At 30.6% G+C, this 6,740-nt stretch overlaps 1 long non-coding RNA gene across 1 annotated transcript; it reads right to left on the minus strand.

Moving 5' to 3' along the window:
* Positions 1-1,328: 1,328 nt before the first annotated feature.
* On the minus strand, positions 1,329-4,594 carry LOC145958415 (uncharacterized). The gene is made up of 2 exons (XR_014434184.1): positions 3,758-4,594; positions 1,329-3,592 (listed from the first exon to the last, which is right to left on the minus strand). It is a non-coding gene; the product is annotated as an uncharacterized LOC145958415 (long non-coding RNA).
* Positions 4,595-6,740: the final 2,146 nt, after the last annotated feature.

Raw genomic sequence — 6,740 nt, forward strand, 5'->3', positions numbered from 1 at the left:
GAAAAAATATAAAAAGATAAAATAATTGCCTTTCTTGTATCTTCAAAGATGCTTTCATGATCTTTAACTAGGCTCAATAACGTATAGAATTAAAAGAAAAAGTCGGGTAACAAAGCGCAAGCATTTCAAACGGTTCCATCTTAGTTTTTAAGATGATCCAATATTAAGGCATGGTTTCAGCATGTGAAAAGGCAAAGCACCTCTTGAGGATCCGTACAAATTTTGAAGTAGAATTTTAGGGAAAATGTAGGTTACAGATGAGATCACTTATTCATGCAACAAAACTGTAGAACAGTTTTATAATATTAACTCTTTTTTTATGATTTTCCATCACATCAGCCATCTTATTCCAACTATTTTCTCTTCCTCTTTCTCACTTGCATTATTTCGTAAACACAATTTTTGTACCTATACAACCTTCTCTTTATATATCAAGCAAAAACAGCTTTGTACGTATTTTTTACTCCAATCCACATCAGGAGAAGAAGTTTAATTACACGGTTGAATTTAAAGTGCAAAAGCGGGCAGCACCAAGCAAGGGTAAACTGTGATCTAAAACAATGTCCATTCTATTAATTGGAGCAAGAAAGCTTAAAGAATTGACATCCATGAATCAAGCCATAATTAATCCATCCATTGATAATTAATTATTAGTAGTAGCTAGCACAATATATACAGCCAAGAAATAAGGGCAGCGCGTGTATTAGATATTTTTGTGTTGTTGATGATGGTGATAAATTGTGAGCCTCATATTCATTATAAGGGCATAAAACCGATTGCAATCAAGTATGTAGGATTGTCATATTAAGCATAATGTCGGCAGGATCCGTTAGAATTGGCTCTATATTCACATTACACGCCCCGTGAAAGATGATTGAAAAAATGAGTGTTATTTACAGTGACATGAATAAATAAATGAGTAATGAAATGACAACAATAACAATACATATATGCCCACCATCAATGGTAGGGTATGCTATTGACGTAAGTAACTCGGTGATGAGCCACCCATACAAATAGAGGACGCCCAATGAAAATAATAACACTTTCCCCCTTTCTGATGTGGAAGTGCCAAAATAACAATAAAAGGAAACTATGTTGACCCATGATGGGAAATTAGAAACCGTACACATGGACAGAACAATCATCATCATTATATTCAAGTATAAGTTTCAACTTGTGTATTATGTTATGTATGCCTCAGGCTGTATATATGTGCATTTAACCTGCCATACCAAGCAATTAATTTCTTATGTTCTTTTCGTTTGTCAAGGGATTGAAAATATTACCAAAAGAAAAATAAAAGGACTACAAATTTAATGAGTGTGAAATTAAGGAAGGTTGATTAACTGTGACTGCATACAAAAGCAGAAAAGTATATATATACACTGATCAATAAATGCTGGAAACATATAGACATACTTGCATCCGGTATTCATATCCCTGAAAAAGAAATATTGCCCAGAAGAATGGATTGATTGTAGCATTATTTGGGGGCGGTCGCTCAGAATTATAATCCAATTAATATTCAACGTACTTATTCTAGATAGCAAGATCGATCAATGCAACGTGATAAGCTAAAAGCACATCAAGGGCTACAACTTTTTAATAATTTTAAAATGTGATAGTTGTTAGCCACAAGACAAAAGTGGCACTGGTAAGACAGCAAGATCAAGAGGATTGTCTATTAATTTATTGCATCTCTGTCGTTTAACTCTTTTCACCGATCTTCCACTCTTGCACATCACGGAGCACAATGAAATCTAACTTTTTCAGTTTAATCTTTCTCCAAAGTAAAAACTAGGGAAATATAATTAAATCAGACAATTACAAATCCCACAATCCACATCATTTGACTACAACGCATCAGGTCCATCACGTTTTACTAAATTAAGGGAAATAATTATAGCAAGGATAACCATGATGAGGGAAAAGGCATTTTTTAAGAACAGTATAGATCCAAACAAGCAAAAGCAGGACATCATGTTCAATCAGTTTAAAGTTATTTATCTTCGATCCACATAAAATAAAAAACAAACAAACAAAGCCATAGAATGAGGAACAAGTTAGAATATGCATGTTAGATTAGTGGGTTACAGTAGGATTAGGATATTTATCTTGCAAATAAAGTGGCATGCTCATATGACTTTTACATTGTCTTTTGAAAAAGGGGTTAGAAAAAAAAAAAAAAAAAAAAAAAAGAGGTGGACTTGTTTATTGGATGGAGTCATAGTGCTCGTGAATGCACCAACTAAAAGTCCTTGTAAAGTTGATGGCGCTGAAGCTTAGCATTTTGTCGGATTTAATAGTGAGATACAAAATGAAGGAAAATAAGGTTGTGAGATATGTTGATATTACTAATATCGGGATCGGCCACTTCTTTTTCAAGGCCATGCAAGGTCGATTCCTTTCTATGCAACTCGAAAACGCTTTTACCGTTTCTAATTTCAAAATGTTTCGGGAGGAACAAAAGTGAGTCTCATTGGAAGCGATTCTGAGCACTAGGAAGAAAGAAAAAAAACAGTACTCGCAGGTGGTCTAAAATTCCCATTTCCTGCAGCGAGGTTGTCTCTAACTCAATTGGGAAAAAGAAAACCCTAGTATCGTTCACAAGGTGCTTCTGCATTGGTTTAGGTAGCTTTGTTTGTTGCATAGCAAGAATGAATCAGCATAATACAATGGTGGAGGTTAAATTTTTTAGAGGATCCTTATGGTTAATCTTTTCCATAAAAGCTTCACCTAACCTATTGCGAGGGTCACCAACCAATGGCTTTAAAGCATTCATAAGTTGTTGGAAGTTCCATACGAGAGATAAAGGCAGTATGGTCACCTCTCTGTGGTCCATTGTCTAACAATCTGTAACTGAAAATGTTCCTTCTAGTTAGTCCCGTGCACCCAAAACAAAAAATGTTTGTTGCGACTTGCAGATATTTTTTTTAAAAGAATATCTTGATCTAGCAAGCTAGGATCAATCTAGATATACATACTCTTCTTTTTATTTTTGTTAGTCAAGATAAGAGCCGTATAATTGTTCCTAGCTTGCTAATAAAATATAAATTACAACAATCCCGATTAATTAATTCATTCTAACTTGTAGTTATGATGAATCTGCAGGCTGGAATATATATTAAATTACTGAACTATATGCCGACTAAAACAGTACAAGTACAGATCAAAGGTTTAATGAATTGAGCGAGACATGTTGTATATTGAAATCTCAATGATGACCATTCATCCACCGTAACATGTAACTTTTGCCTGCATTGGAGGCTACACAATAGACCATTTCAAAACAAAAGAAAAAGGCTAATGAGGTGAGTGAGCACAGAGACGAAAAGAGCAGAAGCTGCTAAGGCTGAAATTATTAAAATTTTAATTATTATATTCACAGCCACAGACAGAACTAGCTACCTAGAACACACAAATATATATATATATATATATATATATATATATATATATATATATAAGTAAAAAAAATTCAAATCAAACGGCTACGCCTGTGCGATGCATTATCATATATCAATAATGTTCAAGTGCAAATTAACCACCACCGTCTCCGAATAGATTTTCTTCTTCGAGCCTGGAATTGCTGGACAAAGTTAATTAAGAGGAAATTAAATAGGGGTAATAAATTTAAAAGCAAACATTAAACAAATTAATTATAAGATCTGAAGATAAAGTATATGCAGTGATTCCGCATCTATCAAAATAGTGAGCTGAAATTCCCTTAATTTTGGATCGATCGAATCAATACCTGATCGATTCAATTCCAGAAGAAGCCAATTACTTGGGGAATCATCATCGTCATCTCACAAATCTAATCAATTGGTACATCTGAAAATTCTGATCACATAATTAGAGATATATATCTCAAAAGTCAATGCTTTAAATCTGAAAATGATTTAAATTAAGTCAATTCACAAAAAAGGAAAGGGAAAATGTATTAGAATAATTTTATCCCTATACATAATATACATGTAATTGAATAGCAAGTTTAGAGAAGAATCACGAGTTAGAGATAAGCTAGTTTCGCTGTTGAGTGTTGACCCTATCTGTATCTTCCCACAGCTTTATTGAACCGCAAAACAAGGTGTGGGAGCAAGAGTGCCATGGCATGCATGCAAAGGAACTCTATGGATGCAGTTCAAGAAAGCTGTGGAAGAATACAAAGAGGGCCATGATATTGAAGACTCAAGATACCCCACAAGCCCATATATAATTTCTTTTTTTTTTTTGAAGAAAGAAAAGGAAAAAGAAAAGAGGGCATGGAAGGTTCATAACATAATCAGAACCCTAATCAAGAAGAGGAAGAGAGAGAGGTCCAGAATAGGAGAAGCTAAGCTAAGAGAGAGAAAAGGTGTAGGTGTAGGGGAGAAGATGGTGTGGTATTTATAGGAGAATTTAGGCATTTTTATGAAGTTTTTTATTTTAATTTAATTTTTCTTTTTCCATCAATCCCTAGAAGAATATCTGGCCAAAGAGACCACATATTACTGAACCCCGCCTTTCTCGAACCCTAATTAAAAAGCTGACTAGTTTGATCCCATTAGAGATTAGACCCCTAAAATATATAATTATAATCAACAAACTACTAGTGTAAAGTTTTTATTTTTTATTGGCGTAAAATGTCATTTAATATTTGTGCGGCTATGATGCAACTTTCCGGATCTAACGGCAGTTGTTACATATGTGGGGGGCACACCGTGGGCCCACCTTTAGATCTGTCCAGTTTTTCCGAACTCCACGCGCTCCTTGCCATGTCCCCTTCACTCTGCAATTACATCAGCCGGCCAAATCAATACTTTATTAATGCAAATCAATTAGTAGTAATTAACGGACAAAGTTACGCATTAAATCAAAATAGAAGTTGCAAAATTGGCATCTTAGTTAACACCACTACTTGAAACGATTTCAAATATTGAATGTCCACCTAAATAGTAAAATCCTCACTCGAAAAACGTATATTGCAAAAAAACAGTAATTTTAATGTATTTAAATTAGTTGTAAAAAATATCATTTCAATACTTGTGATGATCCAGTTAGGGTAATCGACATAATTTTCTTTTTCATAATTACAAATAAATCTTTTAATAGACCTAACCCAAACTAATTTATATATATATATATATATATATATATATATATATATATATATATATATATAAAAGATGGTTTGTAATAAGCGCTTATGTGTTTTTACCTACAATTGAGGAGATTTTTAACTTTTTTTACTAATATGACTTATATCAGATTTGGATGTAATGATGGATTTACACTTAAGTGAGAATAGGTAGATATATCTTTTCATTTTAATAAAATTATTAGTATATATGTAAAAATTAGATATCTTACACCCTCTAATATTATATAATGAACCCCTAACTATAGATAAAAAGTTAAATTATTATTAAAATATAATAAAATGGTTCTTAGCATGGATTGTGCAATGATTTAGGAAGTTCGAACAATTAACTTAACTATTAGACCATACAATTTTACATGTATATATTTTACAAATATATGTGTATATACACGCACTAAAATAAAATTAATTTTATTTATACTAGTTTATGCAATTTAATTAATATTTTGTTGGTTTGATGAATGACTCAATGATCCAATATCTCTACCGGATCAACTACTTCTACTAGTTTGAATTTTAAAATTATGATATTAATTGTGTTTAAATAATAAAATTTGTATTGTTTCTTATCTCAACATCTTTCTCGAGATAAAAATAAATAAATATAATAATACTAGACTAAGATAGAATAATTGATAAAATAAGACGATATTATTTTATTGGTGTAATAAATAATAGATTTTAACATATTAAGATAATTATTCTATTGTATCCTATCCTATCGTATTTTGTTGGCATAACAAATATCAAATTTTAATATATATTAAAACTATCCTAATATATTTTTTCATCTTGTTTAGGAAGTTATTTCTTTTCTTATTATTTTAAATAAATATTTTATTTTTATTGGTATGATGTTTTCTTCTCGACCTTACATTTGAGAGTTTCTATGTGACATGAAGGTGGTTCATGATTGTTTCTGCAACATATAAGTGTGGCTTTCAAGTCATTTTTAAGTTTTCTAGCTTAATCTATCATCTCAAGGTATGTTAATACTTTTTTATTTAATTGTAACTCTTCTTTCTTCTTTTTTTATTTTTATTTTTTATGTTTATACTCTTATATTTAACTTTCAATCTTTTACATTATTATTGTTTGTTGATTTCTATTTTAAATTGTAATTTTATGTTTCATTCCCTCAAAATTTTATTTTTTATATTATTATTGTTTGATTATTTTAAATTGTTATATTTATTTTTACATTTTATTTTTACTAATGATGTTTTTTTATTACTCTCATCTATGAGTTTGTTGACACCTTTTTTTTAATTTTAACTCTTCTTTCTAATTTGTTTTTATGATATTTATATTCTTATACTTAACTTTTCATCTTTTATATTATTATTGTTTGTTAATTTCTACTTTAAAATTACAATTTTATGTTTCATTCCCTCAAATTTTATTTTTATATTATTATTATTCTATTATTTTAAATTATATTTATTTTTGCATTTCATTTCCAATAATGATGTTTTTTTTTTTTAATTTTAAATAGATGATGAAAAGGTTTTTCAAGAGGAAATTATGGTCAAATGAGCAACAATCTTCATCAAGACCTTGTGAATCAAGCCTTCAACAATAACAAATTGAAGTT

The sequence above is a fragment of the Cajanus cajan genome, chromosome 5 (assembly GCF_000230855.2).
Source record: "Cajanus cajan strain Asha chromosome 5, NIPB_CcT2T_4, whole genome shotgun sequence".
Lineage (NCBI taxonomy): Eukaryota > Viridiplantae > Streptophyta > Magnoliopsida > Fabales > Fabaceae > Cajanus > Cajanus cajan.